Source organism: Tamandua tetradactyla, chromosome Y (genome assembly GCF_023851605.1).
Source record: "Tamandua tetradactyla isolate mTamTet1 chromosome Y, mTamTet1.pri, whole genome shotgun sequence".
In the NCBI taxonomy this organism is placed as follows: domain Eukaryota; kingdom Metazoa; phylum Chordata; class Mammalia; order Pilosa; family Myrmecophagidae; genus Tamandua; species Tamandua tetradactyla.
The window spans coordinates 42,610-65,814 of NC_135354.1; the positions used below are offsets into that span (position 1 = coordinate 42,610).

The following is a 23,205-nucleotide window of genomic DNA, read 5'->3' on the forward strand; positions in this document are numbered from 1 at the left end:
AGAACTGCACAGCAGTCAGCAGTGTGGTTGGGACCCAGGACCAAGGTGGGACCAGAGATGCTCTGGGAGAGGGGGCCCAGGCTGGGAGGACCCTGAAGGTATTATGCCATGGGCATTTTCTCAGGGAAATGAGAACCACAAGAGACTCTGAGCTGGGGAGCAGAGGGCACGTTGGAGCTAACTGATACCAGGTGGGGAACAAGAGGGCCAGCATGGGGGTGAAAGGCTGTGTGCAGTGCCATCTTGGTGACCCAACCACCCAGACCACATGGGTGCTGTGGCCTCTGCTTCAACTGCCCCTAAGCCTGGGCTGATCCCTGTATCTCTACTTTGGACACACACCCTGCTGCCCACCACTCCTCACTTTCACCATCGTCCTCCCTATGGGCCGGCAGGGATGCCCACTGGGTGCACTGGCTGAAAGAAAGTGAAGTGACACAGATCTCTCTCCAGTGCTCCTTGTAACAGCGAGAAGTGGATGGACTGACTCCTTGGGCTGCACAGGTCTGGGCTCAGCAAACATAGACCACCTGGAGAGGAGGGCAGGCAGCAGCAGCAGCTAACATTTAGATGCTGTCCACACGCAAGAACTGTCCACATGCAGTGCTGTCCACACCCGGCACTGTCCTGAGCAGCCAGCACTCTCCATACCCCACACTGTCCTGAGAAGGCAGCACTGTCCTAGCACTTGGACCTGTCCATACCTGTGCTGTCCATACCCGATGACGTCCACATACCACACTGTCCTGGAAACCCAGCACTGTGCTGAGCACCCAGCACTGTCCACACCTTGCACTGTCCAGAGCACCCAATGTTGTCCACACACCACACTGTCCTGAGAACCCAGCACTGTCCACAACCCCTGCTGTCCTAAGTATGTTGTCCACACACCATGCTGTCCTGAGCACCCAGCACTGTTCACACCCCATGCTGTCCTGAGCACCCAATGCTGTCCACACAGTATACACTCCTGAGCACTCAGCACTGTTCTAGCACTTGGCCGTGTCCACACCTACTGCTGTCCACACCCAGCATTGTCCACACCTGGTGCTGTCCTGGGCAGGCCGACCACATGCATGGCCTCAACTAAGCCCACCCAAGCTGTGGCCAAAAAAGCACAGTCACAGCACTGAGCTCAGGGTCTCACCCCGAGGCCTGCCTGCCCTCCACGATCTGATGAGAAGCCACACAAGGGAAGGTCCTGGTGAGTATCCGGAGGTTGGACTGGGCCCGAAACCCAGCCCAGAGGGGACGGCGGCCCCAGGAAGACCTGCTCAGCTCCGCAGACCCAGCCACGCAGGGCACCCGGCCACACCCCATCTCCCCACCCCTTGGGTCCCTTCCCTCCTCAACACCCCCCCAGAAGATCTTCCTTTCTCCCAAACTGGGCCCCCAGCCTCATCTTCCTGAGGCTGAGCTGGCCATCCAGCATGAAGCCCTGCAGGGGAAACCTCCCTCCACGCCAGCCCATGAATGCTGCCTCATTCCCCACTGCAGGGTGGTGGCGGGTGCTCTCAGGGGCCAGGGTGATGGGCCTCCTCTGACAATTTCCCTCCTCTGACAGCCAGAGGCCAGGGGACTGGGGCGGGGAGGCTGACCACCAGGGCCAGTGCGGCCCAGCCCTCCCAGACGCCTTGGAGTGCAGGATCTACTTCACCACGTCCAGCATGAGGGAGACAGTGCCAGGCTGGTGGGAGAGGGCTGCATGGCAGAGCAGGAAGCTGGTGGGCTGGCCTGGTGCCATCACCCCAGCAGGGAACAGGCAGAGGGGCGGACTCTTGGATGAGCTCCAGACGAAGAGGTGGAGCACTGCTGGGCACTGCTCTGTCCATGCACTCTGACCCCTGTGCGCCCGCCGCACTCTGCCCGAGGCCAGGACACTGTGGGTGTGCCTGAGCACTGGGAACGGTGAGGCTGGATGAGGTGAAGAGGCCGAGTGAGGCTGGGATTGGGGGCCAGGAAGGGTGAGGACAGCTCCTTGCTATCGCCGGCACAGATATCCCAATTTAACAACACTAGAAACCCTGGCCCACTCCCCGCTCCCCTGTACCCTCCAATGGCATGCTTTTCCCCCACACTGGCCTAGGCACTCACACCCAGCACTCCATCCAGCCCCAGGTGGGCCATGCTCCTGCCAGTGTTAAGCCCTCTGCTGGGCTCAAGGACGAGCCGATGACACAGACCAGGCCTTGTGGGGAAGACAGATCCCACATGGGTGCTGCACACACTGCAAGGGTGGGGGGGCAGGGAGGACAGGTGAGGAAACGGTCCACTGTGAGGGAAGCTGGGGCTTCCCTAGAGGCGGGGTGTTGAGACGATCATGCTCCCACCCAGAAAACAGCTACCAAAATCCTGCTCGAGTGGTTCTGCTCAGAGGTGCCTCCACCTATCCTGAGCAGAGGGTCTGGCCTATCTGTAGCTGGCCCCCACAAGACTCTAGCCATTCCAAGTGGCCATACACAGCCTTGCAGAAGGTGCCACACTCCTCTGAAGTCTCAGAGCCACCTGCATGCAGCACTCTGTCCCTCTGGGCTTTCCACCTTCCACCCCACTTGGTAGGCTCTGCCCTACACAGCAGGCTCCACCCCATATGACAGACTCCACCCACACAGCAGGCTCCACCACATATAACAGGCTCCTTCTACACAGCAGGCCCTTCCCACTGCAGGCTCCACCCCACCATTTAAGGGCTGCAGAGACGCAGCTGGGTCTTCACCTAAAGTGCCATCGCATTCTGTGAGGTACAGAGACCTTTCAGACCAAGGTGATGGACTTCACCAGGGAAAGCCGTGCTTCCAGCCACCCATGGCCTCACCCTGGGGTCCCAGGCCAATGACAGCTTACTGTGAACTGCTCCTGGGACTCGTAGCCTCATGCAGGTAGATGCAAGCCATACTGAACTCCATCATCACATCACTTCACAGGAGCTCTCTGGAAGAGAAAAGGTGACTCTTTAATGCAAACCCACCCAGACAACTCACAGTTCTGCAGACACAAGGGTGCTAGCTCCAACACTTTCACACCCTGACAGCCACGAGGCAGAGGAAGGGATGAGTGAAGGATGCTGACAGCTGGGATAGGAGCTGGCAAGCCTGTGTATGTTTGAGTAATGGGCACAGAGCCCCCCAGTCACTTCACAGGCCCCCAAATGGAGGACCCTGCCGGGGATGCAGCCGGGGCATTCCCTTGGGCACCCAGCACAGGGACCCCGGTCACCTCACAGCCCCGAGATGGGGGACACTGCCAGGGGTACAGCCTGGGTACCTCTTCACAGTGCACATCTGGGCTCCATGTGGACACCCGAGCTCCAACAGCAGGAGTCACACTCACACTCACAGTCCTGGGGCCGTGAGGGAGGGCAGTGAACAAGGTCTTCTCGCCTCCATGGTTTCTGCTGAGAAATCTACACATAGTCTTATTGGGCTTTCCTTGTATGTGATGGATTGCTTTTCTCTTGCTGCTTTCAAGATCCTCTCTTTCTCTTTGACCTCTGACATTCTGAATAGTAAGTGTCTTGGAGTACATCTATTTGAATCTATTCTCTTTCCGGTATGCTGCACTTTTTGGATGTATAATTTTAAGTCTTTCATAACAGTTGGGAAACTTTTAGTGATAATTTAATCCATTAGGTTTTTCTCCTCCTTTTCCCTTCTCTTCTCCTTATGGGACACCCAAAACATGTATATTTGTGTGCTCCATATTGTCATTCAATTCCTGAGTCTCAGGGAATTAAATTATCCTTTTTCCCCATATTTTCTTGTTCTTGTTGGATTTCAGATGTTCCATCCTCCAGTTTAGTAATCCTATGTTCTGCTTATCGAAATCTACCATTGTAGGTTTCCATTGATTTTTTTCCATCCCTTCTACTATGCCTTTCATTCCCATAAGTTCTGTGATGTTTTTTCAGACTTTTGATTTCTTCTTTTTGTTCATTCCTTGACTTTATATCCTCCTTCAATTCATTGATTTGGTTTTTGATGAGGTTTTCATTGTCTGTTCACATATTCTGAATTAATGGTTTCAACTCCTGTATCTCATTTAAATTGTTGGTTTGTTCCTTTGACTGGGCCATACCTTCAATTATCCTAGTGTGACTTGTTATTTTTTGCTGGTGTCCAGGCATTTAATTACTTTAATTAGTTTATTCTGGAAATTGTTTTCACTTCTTTTATCTAGAGACTTCTTGCTGGATGAATGTGCTCTCTATCTGTTCTTTGACCTTCAGTTCACTTTTTCTGGACCTCTAGCTTAGGTTTTGTTTAACAGAGGAGAATTTTTCGGTTCTTGTTTTCTTGTTTCTTGCCTGGCCTATATGGTGCCTTTGCCCACCCACCCTTAGGAGAGTCTACTTAGGTATTATAGAACCCAGCTGTATTTTCCCAGACCAAACTGGCCTCCTATCAGGAGGAAAGAGTCACCTGCATTGGTTTTCCCTGAGGGCAAGACCCAGCAGGTTGAAAGACTTTCCTGTGAAGTCTCTGGACACTGTTTTTCTTGTCCTGCCCAGTATGTGGCGCTTGTCTGCCTGCAGGCCCCACCAGCATAAGATGATGTGGTACCCTTAACTTTGGCAGACTCTCCCTGCTGGGGGCATGGCAGAGACAGAGGAGAGGTTGTAGGCTGGTTTTAATGGCTTCAAATTACCAAGTCCTGATGTCTGAATTCCTTGAGGGAGGGATTCCACCAGAACTGGGCCTCACCCCTCCCCTGGGGAAGGCACCGGCTCCAGACAAGCTCTCAAAGAAGCTTGTTTCTGCCTATGCCTGGGGCAGTTGCAGCTCCAGAAGTCCTGCCACTATATCCAAAGGCAGCCAAGCCTCCATAGAAACACAGCCACAAAAACCTGTTTCATTTTTTTTTCTTTTTCTGTCAGCCCTGCCCCCTTAGCATCAGGGCAAAAACGAGCCAGCTCTGCTCTGACCAGGTTCACCTGAGCTGGGGGCCTATTTTTAGTAGTCAGAATTTGTGAATTAATTTCACACTTGAACCTAAATTGTGATCAGCCCCTCCTGCTGGTCAAGTCCCTTTCCTTTCCCCTCTGGAAAGCAGCCTATTGGGGAGCAGCACTGGCCGCCTCTGCTTGGGGAACTCATGGTTCTGGGGGGGTGGTTTGCAGCCGGTCCAACTGGTCCAGGCTGGGGTATGCCATGTGTCCAGTCACTGATGTGGTCCCAGGAGCTATTCTGTACTGTTCCTGGTTATTCAGTAGCCGTTCTGGAGGACGAACTAAATCCCACACTTTGCTAAGCCACCATCTTGGCTCCTCCTCAATATGTACTATTTTTTAAAAAGGGCTATGATGCTAAGATTCACAAAACAGATTCAATTAACATTACTGAATTCAAGATACCTTTTGTCATTACATATTTTATTCCATTGACAAATACTAAAATATAAACATTACCTTCCTGGGCTTCTCAAAAACTTCTGGCATTAAAGTGGTTTTTACTTGACATTTTATGTCAATAAGAATTGAGAATCAGGAAATTTACATCATATATTTTGATGTGTTTCAAAAGTTTACAAGGGCGAATTTACATATGGAGGAAGAAAATGTCAAAAGTTAATATTTCCTAATGCAAAATAAAATTAAAATTAATATAAAAGCAGGAAATACCTTTAAATGAAGCAGAACCACTGAACCTATTGGAATTTATAGCCACCCCGCAAATCTTATCTGGAATCGTGCTAATGTTAACAGTATCAAGGGATTCAGGTTAACTGAGTTTCTCAGACTGGGCTCAACTCCATTCCAGTCAGGGTTCAAAGGACAGACTAGCTTTTGCTCCTACAGAATGTAGTACAGAAGAGTAACTTTCATCCCATGAAGGGTCAATCACTGTAGCTTAGGTAGTGTGTTCTACATATTTTAATTTTTCATCCCAAAGTTATTTAATTGCTTTCTGAAGCCTGGCTTCAGAGAGTTCATCTTTTATATAAGTTATTTTCACCTTCAGCCAAAATATGACATAGGGAAAGACAAACTTTGAATATGAAATCTTAGTATTTGAAGGACTACCCAGGCCAGTTACAGATTCAAGACACCTGTAAGCAGGGATCTAAAGCCTAATATTCAATCTCACATGCCCCTAAGAAAGTCACTAAAAAGGGCAGCCAGGGTGAGGGGTAGGGTGGTGTGCTGCTTACCTTCACACTTAGGGAAGTCTAAGTTCTAGACACTCGCACCAAGAACAAAAAGTATAAACCACTATGGCCATTCTTCAGGTATAGAAACAAAGTTGCCTGAGAAGCTGAGAATAGTCATCACCACAGCTGATTCTCATATATGCTCATGATGAGCCAGACAATCTAAGCACTTCACAAATGTGGATTTATGTAGTCACCACATCAACTTTATGAGATGGGGACTAGTTTTATTCCACTTTTGTAGATGAGGACACTGAAGCAGAGGATCACAATAATGGAATAGTGGAGGCAAGATTCACTCCCAGGAAGTCATGGACTCAGAGTGATGGGCCTGAGAAGAGCTGGGACCTAGGATAATTTAACTCCTATGCCACAAGACCACAAACAGAACACAAGCACAAGCAAGGTACCAAGGCATGCATTGTGCTTTGTTCAGAGGGGGCACAAACACATGTCAGTGTGGCTGCAGTAGGGGAACTGAAAGAAGCACTGGTGCCCTAGACTTAAATCCTACTGCACTACCAGGCTGGGTTTATTCTGCTGGCCCCTGCTTCAGTATGAACCTCTAGCAAGAGAGTCCTCTGGAAGCAGAGCAAAATCAGCGGCGAGATGTGCATCTTAGTTCCTCCTCCAAAGCAACTACTAGGTGAACTGAAACAGTGCAGAACAGCTCCCGGGGCCACGACAGGGAATGGACACACAGCATACCCCAGTCTGGACGGGCTAGTCTGACTGCGAGACTCGGCTGCGGTGAGATCCCCAAGCGGGGCACGATTTCCCAAGCAGCGGCAGCTGTGGCGGCCGGAGTTCCTCCCTCCCTCCTTCCCAGGCCGGCTGAGAGTCTTGGAGAGGCACATTTCCCAAGCCGAGGAGGCCGGAGCCCCTCTTTTGCGGGCAGCTTCCTGGTCCGGCTACGAGTGTTAGATCAGAGGGCTACCCAAGACGCAGTGACCCTCACCCGCGGGCGGCTTCCTGGTCCGGTGGGGAATTTCACAGGCCACGGCAGACAGTGACCGACGCCCCTCCCCCACGGGCGACTTCCTGGTCTGGTGGCGAATTCCCCGGAACCGCTGCGGCCGGCGACCAGCCACAGGGTCCCCTCAAGCCACAGCGGCTGACGCCCCTACCACACGTGGCCCCCTGAACCAACGGAGAGAATTGGATCGGAAATCCCAGACCGCAGGGATCGGTGACCGGGGGGATCCCTTCCAAACATGTGAGACAAACGTGTGCCACGAGCGCCACATACTGGGCAGGATAAGAAAAACAGAACCCAGAGATTTCACAGAAAAATCTTTCAACCTTGTTGGGTCCGACACCTAGGGAAATCTGACTAAATGCCCAGACGCCAGCAGCAAAACATAACGGTCCACACTCAGAAGATTGAGAATATGGCCCAGTCAAAGGAACAAACCAATAGTTCAAATGAGATACAAGAGCTGAGACAACTAATGCTGAATATATGAACAGAAATGGAAACCCTCTTCAAAAATGAAATCGATAAATTGAGGGAGGACATGAAGAAGACATGGGCTGAACATAAAGAAATAGAAGAACTGAAAAAACAAATCACAGAACTTATGGAAATGAAGGATAAAGTAGAAAAGATGGAAAAAGCAATGGATACCTACAATGATAGATTTAAAGAGACAGAAGATAGAATTAGTGATTTGGAGGATGGAACATCTGAATTCCAAAAAGAAACAGAAACTATCAGGAAAAGAATGGAAAAATTTGAACAGGGTATCAGGGAACTCAAGGACAATATGACCACACAAATATACGTGTTGTGGGTGTACCAGAAGGAGAAGAGAAGGGAAAAGGAGGAGAAAAACTAATGGAAGAACTTATCACTGAAAATTTCCCAACTCTTATGAAAGACCTAAACTTACAGATCCAAGAAGTGCAGTGTACCCCAAAGAGATTAGACCCAAATAGGCATTCTCCAAGACACTTACTGCTTAGAATGTCAGAGGTCAAAGAGAAAGAGAGGCTCTTGAAAGCAGCAAGAGAAAAACAATCTGTCACATACAAGGGAAGCCCAATAAGACTATGTGTAGATTTCTCAGCAGAAACCATGGAAGCTTGAAGACAGTGGGATGATATATTTAAATTACTAAAAGAGAAAAACTGCCAACCAAGACTCCTATGTCCAGCAAAATTATCCTTCAAAATGAGGGAGAAATTAAAACATTCTCAGACAAAATGTCACTAAGATAATTTGTGACCAAGAGACCAGCTCTGCAAGAAATACTAAAGGGAGCACTAGAGTCAGATACAAAAAGGCAGAATAGACAGGTATGGAGAAGAGTGTAGAAAGAAGGAAAATCAGATATGATATATATAATACAAACGGCAAAAGGTTAGAGGAAAATATTATCCAAATGGTAATAACACTAAATGTTAATGTACTGAATTCCCCAATCAAAAGATATAGATTGGCAGAATGAATTAAAAAACAGGATCCTTCTATATGCTGTCTACAGGAACCACATCTTAGACCCAAAGATAAACATAGGTTGAAAGTGAAAGGTTGGGAAAAGATATTTCATGCAAATAACAACCAGAAAAGAGCAGGACTGGCTATACTAATATCCAACAAATTAGACTTCAAATGTAAAACAGTTAAAAGAGACAAAGAAGGACAATATATACTAATAAAAGGAACAACTCAACAAGAAGACATAACAATCATAAAAATTTATGCACCGAACCAGAATGCCCCAAAATACGTGAGGAATACACTGCAAACACTGAAAAGGGAAATAGACACATATACCATAATAGTTGGAGACTTCAATTCACCACTCTTGTCAATGGACAGAACATCTACACAGAGGATCAATAAAGAAATTGAGAATCTGAATATTACTATAAATGAGCTAGACTTAACAGACATTTATAGGACATTACATCCCACAACAGCAGGATACACCTTTTTCTCAAGTGCTCATGGATCATTTTCAAAAATAGACCATATGCTGGGTCACAAAGAAAGTCTTAACAAATTTAAAAAGATTGAAATCATACACAACACTTTCTCAGATCATAAAGGAATGAAGTTAGAAATCGATAATAGGTGGAGTGCCAGAAAATTCACAAATACGTGGAGGCTCAACAACACACTCCTAAACAACGAGTGGGTCAAAGAAGAAATTGCTAGAGAAATTAGCAAATACCTGGAGATGAATGAAAATGAAAACACAACATATCAAAACTTATGGGACGCAGCAAAGGCAGTGCTAAGAGGGAAATTTATTGCCCTAAATGCCTATATCAGAAAAGAAGAAAAGGCAAAAATGCAGGAATTAACTGTCCACTTAGAAGAACTGGAGAAAGAACAGCAAACTAATCCCAAAGCAAAAGGAAAGAAATAACAAAGATTAGAGCAGAAATAAATGAAATTGAAACATGAAAACAATAGAGAAAATCAATAAGGCCAGAAGTTGGTTCTATGAGAAAATCAATAAGATTGATGGGCCCTTAGCAAGATTGACAAAAAGAAGAAGAGAGAAGATGCAAATAAATAAGATCAGAAATGGAAGAGGAGACATAACTACTGACCTCACAGAAATAAAGGAGGTAATAACAGGATACTATGAACAACTTTACATGAATAAATGCAACAATTTAGAGGAAATGGACGGGTTCCTGGAAAGACATGAACAACCAACTTTGACTCAAGAAGACATAGATGACCTCAACAAACCAATCACAAGTAAAGAAATTGAATTAGTCACTCAAAAGCTTCCTAAAAAGAAAAGTCCAGAACCAGACGGCTTCACATCTGAATTCTATCAAACATTCCAGAAACAATTAGTACCAACTCTCCTCAAACTCTTCAAAAAAATCGAAGCGGAGGGAAAACTACCTAATTCATTCTATGAAGCCAACATCACCCTCATACCAAAACCAGGCAAAGATATTACAAAAAAGAAAACTACAGGCCAATCTCTCTAATGAATATAGATGCAAAAATCCTCAATAAAATTCTAGCAAATCATATCCAACAACACATTAAAAGAATTATACATCATGACCAAGTAGGATTCATCCCAGGTATGCAAGGATGGTTCAACATAAGAAAATCAATTAATGTAATACACCATATCAACAAATCAAAGCAGAAAAATCACATGATCATCTCAATTGATGCAGAGAAGGCATTTGACAAGATTCAACATCCTTTCCTGTTGAAAAGACTTCAAAGGATAGGAATACAAGGGAACTTCCTTGAAATGATAGAGGGAATATATGAAAAACCCCCAGCTAATACCATCCTCAATGGGGAAAAATTGAAAACTTTCCCCCTAAGATCAGGAACAAGACAAGGATGTCCACTATCACCACTATTATTCAACATTGTGTTGGAGGTTCTAGCCAGAGCAATTAGACAAGAAAAAGAAATACAAGGCATCAAAATTGGAAAGGAAGAAGTAAAACTATCACTGTTTGCAGACGATATGATACTATACGTTGAAAACCCGGAAAAATCCACAACAAAACTACTAGAGCTAATAAATGAGTACAGCAAAGTAGCAGGTTACAAGATAAACATTCAAAAATCTGTAGCATTTCTATACACTAGCAATGAACAAGCTGAGGGGGAAATCAAGAAACGAATCCCATTTACAATTGCAACTAAAAGAATAAAATACCTAGGAATAAATTTAACTAAAGAGACAAAAAACTGATATAAAGAAAACTACAAAAAACTGTTAAAAGAAATCACAGAAGACCTAAATAGATGGAAGGGCATACCGTGTTCATGGACTGGAAGACTAAACATAGTTAAGATGACAATCCTACCTAAATTGATTTACAGATTCAATGCAATACCAATCAAAATCCCAACAACTTATTTTTCAGAAATAGAAAAACCAATAAGCAAATTTATCTGGAAGAGCAGGGTGCCCCAAATTGCTAAAAACATCTTGAGGAAAAAAAACAAAGCTGGAGGTCTCACGCTGCCTGACTTTAAGGCATATTATGAAGCCACAGTGGTCAAAACAGCATGGTATTGGCCTAAAGATAGATATATCGACCAATGGAATCGAATAGAGTGCTCAGATATAGACCCTCTCATCTATGGACATTTGATCTTTGATAAGGCAGTCAAGCCAACTCACCTGGGGCAGAACAGTCTCTTCAATAAACGGTGCCTAGAGAACTGGATATCCATATGCAAAAGAATGAAAGAAGACCCATCTCTCACACCTTATACAAAAGTTAACTCAAAATGGATCAAAGATCTAAACATTAGGTCTAAGACCATAAAACAGTTAGAGGAATATGTTGGGAGATATCTTATGAATCTTACAACTGGAGGCAGTTTTATGGACCTTAAACCTAAAGCAAGAGCACTGAAGAAGGAAATAAATAAATGGGAACTCCTCAAAATTAAACACTTTTGTGCATCAAAGAACTTCATCAAGAAAGTAGAAAGACAGCCTACACAATGAGAGACAATATTTGGAAATGACATATCAGATAAAGGTCTAGTTTCCAGAATTTATAAAGAGACTGTTCAACTCAACAACAAAAAGACAGCCAACCCAATTACAAAATGGGAAAAAGACTTGAATAGACATCTCTCAGAGGAGGAAATACAAATGGCCAAAAGGCACATGAAGAGATGCTCAATGTCCCTGGCCATTAGAGAAATGCAAATCAAAAGCACAATGAGATATCATCTCACACCCACCAGAATGGCCATTATCAACAAAACAGAAAATGACAGGTGCTGGAGAGGATGTGGAGAAAGAGGCACACTTATCCACTGTTGGTGGGAATGTCAAAGGGTGCAACCACTGTGGAAGGCAGTTTGGTGGTTCCTCAAAAAGCTGAATATAGAATTGCCGTACGACCCAGCAATACCAGTGCTGGGAATCTACTCAAAGGTTTTAAGGGCAAAGACACAAACGGACATTTGCACACCAATGTTTATAGCAGCATTATTTACAATTGCAAAGAGATGGAAACAGCCAAAATCTCCATCAACAGAAGAGTGGCTAAACAAACTGTGGTATATACACACGATGGAATATTATGCAGCTTTAAGACAGGATAAAATTATGAAGCATGTAATAACATGGATGGACATAGAGAACATTATGCTGAGTGAGTCTAGCCAAAAACTAAAGGACAAATACTGTATGGTCCCACTGATGTGAACGGACATTCGAGAATAAATTTGGAATATGTCATTGGTAACAGAGTCCAGCAGGAGGTAGAAACAGGGCAAGATAACGGGCAACTGGAGCTGAAGGGATACAGACTGTGCAACAGGACTAGATACAAAAACTCAAAAGTGGACAGCACAATAATACCTAATTGTAAAGTAATCATGTTAAAACACTGAATGAAGCTGCATCTGAGCTATAGGTTTTTGTTTTGTTTTTACTATTATTACTTTTATTTTTTTCTCTATATTAACATTCTATATCTTTTTCGGTTGTGTTGCTAGTTCTTCTAAACCGATGCAAAGGTATTAAGAAATGATGATCATGCATCTATGTGATGATGTTAAGAATTACTGATTGCATATGTAGAATGGTATGATTTCTAAATGTTGGGTTAATTTCTTTTTTTCCGTTAATTAAAAAAAAAAGAGAACGGGTAATTGGAGCTGAAGGGATACAGACTATGAACAGGACTGGATATAAAAACTCAGAAATGGACAGCACAATACTACCTAATTGTAATGCAATTATGTTAAAACATTGAATGAAGCTGCATGTGAGGTATAGGCTTTTTTTTCTCACTATTATTGTTTTAATTCTTACTCTGTTGTCTTTTTATTTCTTTTCTAAATCGATGCAAATGTACTAAGAAATGATGAATATGCAACTATGTGATGATATTAAGAATTACTGATTATACATATAGAATGGAATGATTTCTAAATGTTTTGTTAATTTTTTTAATTAATAAAAAAAATCCTACCTAAATTGATTGACAGATTCAATGCAATACTAATCAAAATCCCAACAACCTATTTTTCAGAAATAGAAAAACCAATAAGCAAATTTATCTGGAAGAGCAGGGTGCCCCGAATTGCTAAAAACATCTTGAGGAAAAAAACCGAAGCTGGAGGTCTTGCACTGCCTGACTTTAAGGCATATTATGAAGCCACAGTGGTCAAAACAGCATGGTATTGGCCTAAAGATAGATATATCGACCAATGGAATCGAATAGAGTGCTCAGATATAGACCCTCTCATCTATGGACATTTGATCTTTGATAAGGCAGTCAAGCCAACTCACCTGGGACAGAACAGTCTCTTCAATAAACGGTGCCTAGAGAACTGGATATCCATATGCAAAAGAATGAAAGAAGACCCATCTCTCACACCTTATACAAAAGTTAACTCAAAATGGATCAAAGATCTAAACATTAGGTCTAAGACCATAAAACAGCTAGAGGAAAATGTAGGGAGATATCTTATGAATCTTACAATTGGATGCAGTTTTATGGACCTTAAACCTAAAGCAAGAGCACTGAAGAAGGAAATAAATAAACGGGAACTCCTCAAAATTAAACACTTTTGTGCATCAAAGAACTTCATCAAGAAAGTAGAAAGACAGCCTACACAATGGGAAACAATATTTGGAAACGACATATCAGATAAAGGTCTAGTATCCAGAATTTATAAAGAGACTGTTCAACTCAACAACAAAAAGACAGCCAACCCAATTACAAAATGGGAAAAAGACTTGAATAGACATCTCTCAGAGGAGGAAATACAAATGGCCAAAAGGCACATGAAGAGATGTTCAATGTCCCTGGCCATTAGAGAAATGCAAATCAAAACCACAATGAGATACCATCTCACACCCACCAGAATGGCCATTATCAACAAAACAGAAAATGACAAGTGCTGGAGAGGATGCGGAGAAAGAGGCACGCTTATCCACTGTTGGTGGGAATGTCAAAGGGTGCAACCACTGTGGAAGGCAGTTTGGCGGTTCCTCAAAAAGCTGAATATAGAATTGCCATACGACCCAGCAATACCATTGCTGGGAATCTACTCAAAGGAATTACAGGCAAAAACTCAAATGCACATTTGCTCACCAATGTTTATAGCAGCGTTATTTACAATTGCAAAGAGATGGAAACAGCCAAAATGTCCATCAACAGATGAGTGGCTAAACAAACTGTGGTATATACATACGATGGAATATTATGCAGCTTTAAGACAGGATAAAATTATGAAGCATGTAATAACATGGATGGACCTAGAGAACATTATGCTCAGTGAGTCTAGCCAAAAACTAAAAGACAAATACTGTATGGTCCCAATGATGTGAATCGACATTCGAGAATAAACTTGGAATATGTCATTGGTAACAGAGTTCAGCAGGAGTTAGAAACAGGGTAAGATAATGGGTAATTGGAGCTGATGGGATACAGACGGTGCAACAGGACTAGATACAAAAACTCAAAAATGGACAGTACAATAATACCTAATTGTAAAGTAATCATGTTAAAACACTGAATGAAGCTGCATCCGAGCTATAGGTTTTTGTTTTGTTTTGTTTTGTTCTTACTATTATTACTTTTATTTTTTTCTCTATATTAACATTCTATATCTTTTTCGGTTGTGTTGCTAGTTCTTCTAAACCGATGCAAATGTACTAAGAAATGATGATCATGCATCTATGTGATGATGTTAAGAATTACTGATTGCATATGTAGAATGGTATGATTTCTAAATGTTGGGTTAATATCTTTTTTTCCATTAATTAATAATAAAAAAAAATCAGCGGCAAGTATGTATGACCACCTTCTCTGTGATGGACGTCTCCATTTTCCTGGGGAGAAGCTGCAGGCATAGAAATGTTGAGTCATTTGCCCAAGGTCACTACAGCTGGGAAGGTGGAGCTGGGATTCTGACCCTGTCTGATTTCAGCCATCCCCTGAACCACCACTGCCCACTGATTCTTGTTAGGAAGCATTTAAAGAATGTTTTAGCCAGCCATATTTGCATATAAGGTTTGTAAAAGCTAACAGAACACAATAAAGTCATAAAAAAAGAGAGTCCTCTGATCCCTCTCTTGAACAGACCTTTTAAGAGGAAGAGCCAGGTATAAGTAGCATACTCAGCCAGAATACTTGTATCTGGTTAATACCTGGGCTGCTCACCACTTTCAGTAGGACACCATTAGGGGCTGGTAAACTACAGTTGGTGGGCCACACCTGCCCACCACCAGTTTCTATCAGTGATGTTTTACTGGACAAGCTCACTCATTTACATACTGTGCATGGTCCATGGCTGCTTTTGCATTACAACAAAAGAGATGATTAGTTGTGAAAGAAACCCTATGACCTGAAAAGCCTAAAATATCATTCACCATCTGGCTCATTAGAGAAAAGTTTGCTGATCTCTGTACTAGGAAGTTTCAGAGAACAAAGACACTGGAAAACTCTGCTGTAAAACTCAGGTGGTTTCTCAAAAAGCACTGAAACACTCAACATAGAAAAAGGTATTTTAAAATACTGCATCCATCTTTCAGTGAGAAAGAATTTCACATCATCTGGCTCTTACCCTTCATCTCCCGAGGCAAGTTCCTTCTGTCCAAGAATACTGGGCCCCCATGTCCATTCCTTGTTCACTGGGGCCCTCTTCTCCTCTTCCTCACCTTCCTCCTTAGGAATGACTGAGCTGTTCCCCCAGGTTTTGCTGCTTTCACCTGGTGTCACTGTGAATTACAAAGGATGGGTGGGATCTGGAAAAAGACACACAGAGCCCTTCCCAGATTAACCCTTACTCTGCCAGACAAACACCCACATTTGGAGCTGCAGGAAAAAAAGTTAAACTTCATAAAAAAAACCTCTGTACCCAAGTAGAGCCTTCCACGAAAGTAATAAAGGCCTCAGCCACCAATCATTTACCTTTCTCAAAGCACATAGAAAAATTTCCTAAATTCCCCTAAGTCCAACACAAAGCTGAAGCTCAGACCAACCAGACATCAGAGTTCCAAACAGATCTGACTTAAGCAACTTCCTCTGTTGGGTGGGATGGGGAGGCAAGGGTGGGTGATGAGAAGAGAGGTGGGAGAGAAGAAGAGGAGAAGGGGTTAAGGAAGATGAAAAATGCAAAAGAAGAAAGGTCTGAAACTAAGAAAATGAGGAGTTCAAGCTTAAGGAGAAGAAAGTCAAGAGTAGGAGGTGATGGGAAAAGAACAGGCCTAGAGAAATACAAAACAAAAGAGAAAAGGAGCATTCTTCTGACATGGATACCTTGGAGCAAAAGTCAACTGCTTCTATCTAAACTGTGTGAACGGAGCCAGTTACCATCAAACAGGAAGTTGAGGGGACTGAAGCGAAATTTAGAGCATATGAAAGAGCCCATCAGTTCCAGCAAACTGTGGACACATGTAAAAGACCCCAGTGATTTGATCTTTCAATAAAAGTCATAAATTCTGTTTTTAGTTTTAGTTTTTTTTTCCTTTTTTTTTTTTGCATGGGAGGCACCAGGAACTGAACCTGGGTCTCCGGCTTGGCAAGCAAGAACTCTACCTGTTGAGCCATTGTGGCCTGTCCCTGTTTTTATTAATTTAATTTTTTCCCCTTTGTTTTGGTGAAATCTCTCTATCTATAAATTAGGAAAATTATTTCTTTATTTTATTTATTTATTTTTTCACACTGCAACAAAAGCAAAATTGGTCGAGATCCAGCTAACCATAAAAAGGATTTAGCAAGTTTCTTCAGGACTCAGACTTTGCAAAAGCCCTTTTCTGGGAAGGATGGACAAAAGAAAAACAATGATGCCCCAAATAGGGCAGAGGACATGCCTGGGCCCCAGGCCAGGGTACCAACCTATATCAACACAAGACCCTAGATTGCAAATCACTTCGTAAATCAGTTGAGCTACCATTGATACCCCCAAAACCCTTTGCTGATATTTGACTAAGAATAAAAGGTAAAGGAGACCATAGTAAAGTTAATGGAAAGAGACAAAGGGAAAGGCTACGTGTATGCATATGTATGTATATGTACATACATGCTGTCAAGGACAGGTGGCAGAAGTTATGGATGGAGCAAGCCTGGACCCATTGGTGGCTGGACAGAGCAGACATCTGGTGTGTCCTGACCCCAACTAATTAAGGAAATGGTTTCACGCTGGATGGCACAAAGGCGAGGAATGATGGCGGGGTTTGCAGGAGGACTATAGTGGCTGCTGATCAGACTTTTCCTTTTGTTCATGGATGGAGATGCCTGCACCATAAAATTCTGCTGGAAATCTGCTTGAGGAAACACAGACAGATAGCATGTGCATTTGAATTTTCCTATAATGAAATTCATGTAAGAAAACTGGCAGGCCTGAAAAGCTCATTGTTGACCTGGAAAATGTTCTTTCAGAATCCTCTCTTTTTCCCAAAGGGACATGGAAGGTGGGTATACGGAAAGGAGGAAAATTCATTTTCTGAGTGACTTTTCATTAAACAGTCTTCAGAAAGCTGTATATATAATACAGATTTATAGGTAATATGATTATATATCTAGAACAGCTTTTTAGACAATGAGACCTTGTATATTATTCTAGGAAATTTAACTTGAAAAGTCTCTATTTCATATGATCTATTAGTACTTGCCCCCTTTTCTCAGGGAACAAAGCAGAGGGACTGATGCTTTTTACTATGGGGGGGCAGAGGTGGGTATTAAGAACTAGTGCTTGGTGAGAAAACCTAAGGAAATGAGGGAGATGGTCCAAACTCTAATATCTTCCAAAGGCAGTTATGGTACAGCAGAAAGAATGCAGAACTTAAGGACAGTAAACCAGGGTTTGTGTTTAGCTCTGAATTTCTGAGTTTCACTTTCCTCATCTGTCAAAGAGGAATAACAACAGCTGTTTGTCTGCACCTGGGTCTCCCCACTAAGTTGTATTCCCAGCACCTGGCAATATGCGCAACACATGTTAGATGCTCAAGAGGTGCTCAAAGACTCAAGGTTGTCCGAAAAGAAACAGATATGCAACAAGGAGATCAGTAAACACATCCCATGAATGCATTCACTGAATTTCAGTGAATTAATTCCCTTGTCTATACTACCATTGAAAGCCAACCACTGCTATTTCTATCATGCTATTTTTTCTTAGTTCCTTATACTTCTAATAAGCTTGCTTCCTTGGGCCTTAATATCAGAACATAAGTGAACATTTTTATCTATACAAACATACACTTGAACACTCACCTTCTTCAATGGGTGCATTATACACCACAAAGATTCTAATTCATAGCTTCATATTTCTTTGCATTTTTCCAAGTCTGTACAAGTCAAAAATATATATTTTTTTAGCCAATGTGTTTCTAAAGCTTATGTGTAAATCAAAGTCCTGTGAGTTAAACATAAACTCAAATGCATTCAGAGAACTAGTCATTTAAATAAACCTTGACATGAGCTATTCTGCAAAGGCAAGATTTCTCCTGTCTCACACATATACACCTTGAAATTTACAAACTGCTCTCCCACCCCACCCCAATCACATGCTTCCTTCTCCAAGTCTGCCTAAAAGGAAAGGTGCCTATGTGAGCAGCCATGCTTCTAGCAGCCTGGACCACACTCACCTATCAGTTCACTCTCTGTGTTCAGTCACAGTCAATAATGCCCCTAAAGTGGGCGAGATTTTCAGGAGGCTAGCATCTTTGTACTGAACAGAATGGCCGATTTCAACAAAGGTCCATTTTGAAACCCTAGGTCTTGTGTTTCCAAAAGCTCAGTCCCTACTATTGGGACAGAATAGGTAGGGATCCTTGCCCATACCAAGCCCTTGCCCCACCCCACAACCAGGCTCTCTGTTCTTACTTCCAGCAGGCTCCTGGCCACTGACAAGAGGGAAGGCTGATGCAGTTGCCATCCTTAAGCTTCAGCCAGGTCTTCCTAAACTCGTCCATGTGTTTTTTCAGTCAGGGCTTCTCCTGGCACAGCTGGTGGAGTATGATGTTAAGCTCCCACTCCAAGATGTCGATCTCCTGCTCAGCCAGCTCCTGCTCCCTGTGCCACAGCAGCTCTTCCAGGTTCTTCTGCTGGAGCGCAGCCCACGTCAGCTCCTCCTCCCAGGTGCGGAGCTCCTGCAGGACAGGTGGGAACCATGAGAGAGAAACCTGAGTGCACACTGAGTGCACAGTGGTTAGGGGGGTAAGGCCAGAGAGCCCCAGAGGGTAAGTGTTCCTGGCAACCTGAGGGAGTGGCCAGGCCCTGCAGAACTTGTACTAGGTGCCCCATGCTCCAAGTCTCCAGTGGGGAGAGGAGGCTGGTAGTTAACTGATCAATGAGCCCCTAACCACCATGGATGGTGGGGAAAGGAAGGCATAACATAGGCATACTGAGGATGCAGCCAGAGTAGCTAAAGCCACAGGCCAACCCCTAGAAAGGGAAGCTGCAATCTCCCAGATACCCCTTGAACCTTGTTTAAAATTGCCTGTGGCTGAAAACTATAGTCCTGTATTTGAACAAAATCTTATTTCTATTTTACTTTTTTTATTTTACATAGGATTTAAAAAAGACAAACAGAACCAAATTAACGTGATTTAACTTAAAATATGACCACTGCAAATGAATCACCCTCCAGGCATCACCTTAACATTCAAATAAAAACAAATATATTTTCAGGACGGCTGTTCAAGAAGTATGTCAGGCATGCCATCTAAATCTTAGTTTATTTGGTGAATAAGTCCACTGAGGCACGTGGTTTTAACTCTCATCTGGTCTGAAAGGATAATAATTTGCTCTGGAAAGATTGTGAGAGCACAGCAAGAAGAGAGAACATTCCCTGAATTCTTTGCCAAAGAAGCTCACCTGCTGTTCTGCCACACACCCCTGAAATGAACTTTCAATGAACATGTTAAGATGTCATCCCAGGCCACACTGTACCTCTGTAGCAACTCAAGACAGCCAGACAGAGAATCTCAAAAAATGCAGACAGAGAACTCTCTTTTCCTTCTCAGAAGGAGAGCAGGAGACAGAAAGCTGGATGAGGAGAAGTGGGGCAAAAATCCCATTCTGATTCCCATATCCTGAGCCAAGAATGTTCCTTTCCATTTTGCTCTGAGAATGGAGGTGGAAGCATACAGGTGGGCAGAACCTCTTTCCAGTTTCTCCTTTATCCTTCTGCATGAATTTATACATGAACACAGCACTGGTTCTCAGGAAGAGGGTGGGGGTACGGAATCAGGAAACAGGAAAGAGAACAAAGGATGTGCATAAAAGTTTACATGGGTAGGCACCGGGAATCAAACCTGGGTCCTCTGGCATGGCAGGCAAGCATTCTTGCCTGCTGAGCCACCGTGGCCCTGCATAAAAGTTTAAAACCTAGAATATAAACTATTATCACTAGTTCATCTTTGTGGAACTGAAGGGAGGTGGCAGTTGGAGGCTAAGGCTTAAGAGGACTTAATGTCATTAACCAGAGACCCACATCAAAAAAGCAGGATGTTTCTTTCAATAAAGGAGCCACCACAACACTTTGACAGCTGAAACTTGAATTTTCCCCAGTGAAATGCTCCACTACGAGAAGTCATTCTGGACTAAAATAAAGTATAGCAAAAAAGGAACTCAGAAGTAAATAAAAAATACATGTGTGTGAGTGTGTGTATGTGTGTGTATGTGAGAGAGAGAACAGGTATGGGGAAAGCTGAGCAGGCAGGAAGAAGACAGAAAAAGAAAGAAGAGAGTCAAGATATGAATAAAACACTTTTATGAACTTTTCATCCAACTTGCCCCCCATCCCTAAGAGAATGTCAAAACAGCCATGAAAGTGATATAAAGTAGATACATAGGAAGATGATTAGCACCTTGAAAAGTGTTACAGGGTAGCAGCATCATGGGATTGACAAACCCTTCCTGACCAAAAGGGAAATGAGACAAAATGAAGTTTCAGTGGCTGAGAGATTTCAAACAGTAGAGAGATTATCCTGGAGGTTATTCTTATGCATTATGTAGATATCCCTTTTTAGTTTATGGTGTATTGGAGTGGCTGGAGTAAGTCCCTGAAACCACTGAGCTATCTTCCAGAAGTGTTGATTCTTGAAGACGACTATATAACTAAACACCTTTCACAATATGACTGTTTGACTATGAAAACCTTGTGTCTCACTGCTTCTTTTATCCAGGGTATGGACAGATGAGTGAAAAAATAAGGTTAAAATAAATAAATAATGGGGGGTGGGGGGAATAAAAGGTAAAAAATTGGGTAGATTGACCTACTTGTGGTCAATGAGAGGGAGGTATAAGGGGTATGGAATGTATACGCTTTTTCTTTTTTCTTTTTCTTTCTTTTTCTGGAGTGATGCAAATGTTCTAGAAATGATTATGGTGATCACCAACGTGATGGTAATGTGAGTCACTGATGGTACACTATGTATGGACTGCATGTGTCTGAAGATTCCTCAATTAAAAAAGATAATACAGACAATGTAAAACCAAAATTAAAAAAGTTACAGGGTAGGTACCAATAGTTGTTGAATAATTGCTGAGTCAATGAATGAATGAACTAGAAATAGGAAGAAGAGATAGAAGATAATTTTCTAAATGCAAACCATTATGTAAACAGGTTCATCATAATTTCCACCAAGAAGGCAGTGTGACAGACACTGTGGGCCTCCACGGACAGAAGGTGGGCAGACCTGGGCAAACCCCAACCCCAAGCCCAGACGTCCAGGTGGCCAGGCCCTGGGAGCACAGACACTGCCCAGCACTCACTTAGGCTATCACAGAAAACTCTATGGCAGAAGGAAGGTTATGATTACACAGAACTACCTCACAGGCTGGCTTTGATTAACAACCAGATTTATGGGAAAGGAAACTCTATGCTTTTTAAGTTTATTGAGATGCTGACTGTAAGAAACTAGTTTCAGAATTTAAAACTTATATATAATTGACATAAGATGGTTCAAAATGCTACATTAAATAATGCACTTTAATACCTACATTGTTAATTTATGAACAAACACTTAGAGGAGATGAGATCTAGACATGATGCTAACACAAGGCAACATGTAATAACATAAAAACTGATCAAGTGTGTTGAAAATAATTCAAAACTATCAAAGAATACTTTTAGTCAGGATTATCAGAAAAATCTGGTAAACTATTTAGAACAAGCCAAACATAAAAAAAAACACTTTCAAATGTATTTAACTTTATTGATATTTTAGGGTACTTTTTGGTTCTTTAAAATTTTAAATGATTCTACTTTTTTCACTTGTTTTTCATAATGTATAAATAAGCCATTTGGTATATGAGATACACAACCTTTGTAAGCAACCTCAGGTTTGCATAATTACAGTACTAGAAGAGTTTACATACTTAAGGATACCAAGATTCATTCTTTTATATTATAAATATAAATTTTAGAAGAAATTCTACCTTTCTCTCATCCATTGGACTGTCCCTTATATGGACCACAGGTCCTGGGTGAAATTTAGATGACCTAAAAGGGAAAAAAGTTAGTTAGATGTTTTTTCTCAAAAATTTCAAATACAACTAAAGGAGAATAAATACATGGGAAATAAAGAGGTCTGTATAAAGGATACAAACATTTCAGTAAATAATACCTTGATATGGATCAGAGCAGGAAGAGGAAAAAAATGGAAAGAACTTGTATGTTGATACAAGCCAGCAAAATTTGCAAATAAAGACCTCCTGTGTAAGAAAGACTCATGGATTCAGTCAAAGCATTCCATACCCCAGAAACCGGTACCCAGAAGAGTTCTCCAAGCTGAGGTTTCTACACGACTGTCAGTGTTGGCCTCATGCCACCTGTTCTAGTTTGCTAGCTGCAAGAATGCAACAAAACAGAAATGGGTTGGCTTTTAACAAAAAGGGATTTATTTTGTTAGTTCTTCAGAGGAAAGGCAGCTAACTTTCTATTGAGGTTCTTTCTTACGTGGGAAGGCACACAGAATGGTCTCTGTTGGCCTTCTCTCCAGGCCTCTGAGTTCCAACAACTTTCCCCAGGGTAATTTCTTTCTGATTCTCCAAAGGCCTAGGCTGAGCTGTGAGTGCTGAGATGAGGTATGCTAAGTTGCTTTGGCTGTGCTACATTGTGCTCTCTCA

At 42.8% G+C, this 23,205-nt stretch overlaps 1 long non-coding RNA gene across 2 annotated transcripts; it reads right to left on the reverse strand.

Moving 5' to 3' along the window:
• Positions 1–1,392: 1,392 nt before the first annotated feature.
• LOC143672615 (uncharacterized) lies at positions 1,393–22,581 on the reverse strand. Of its 2 annotated transcripts, XR_013169917.1 has the most exons (6): positions 22,516–22,581; positions 18,955–19,220; positions 18,343–18,416; positions 17,153–17,393; positions 15,695–15,875; positions 1,393–2,931 (listed from the first exon to the last, which is right to left on the reverse strand). It is a non-coding gene; the product is annotated as an uncharacterized LOC143672615 (long non-coding RNA). The 2 variants fall into 2 exon arrangements; XR_013169916.1 differs by lacking the exons at positions 17,153–17,393; positions 18,343–18,416 and having other exon boundaries at positions 2,702–2,931; positions 15,695–15,848.
• Positions 22,582–23,205: the final 624 nt, after the last annotated feature.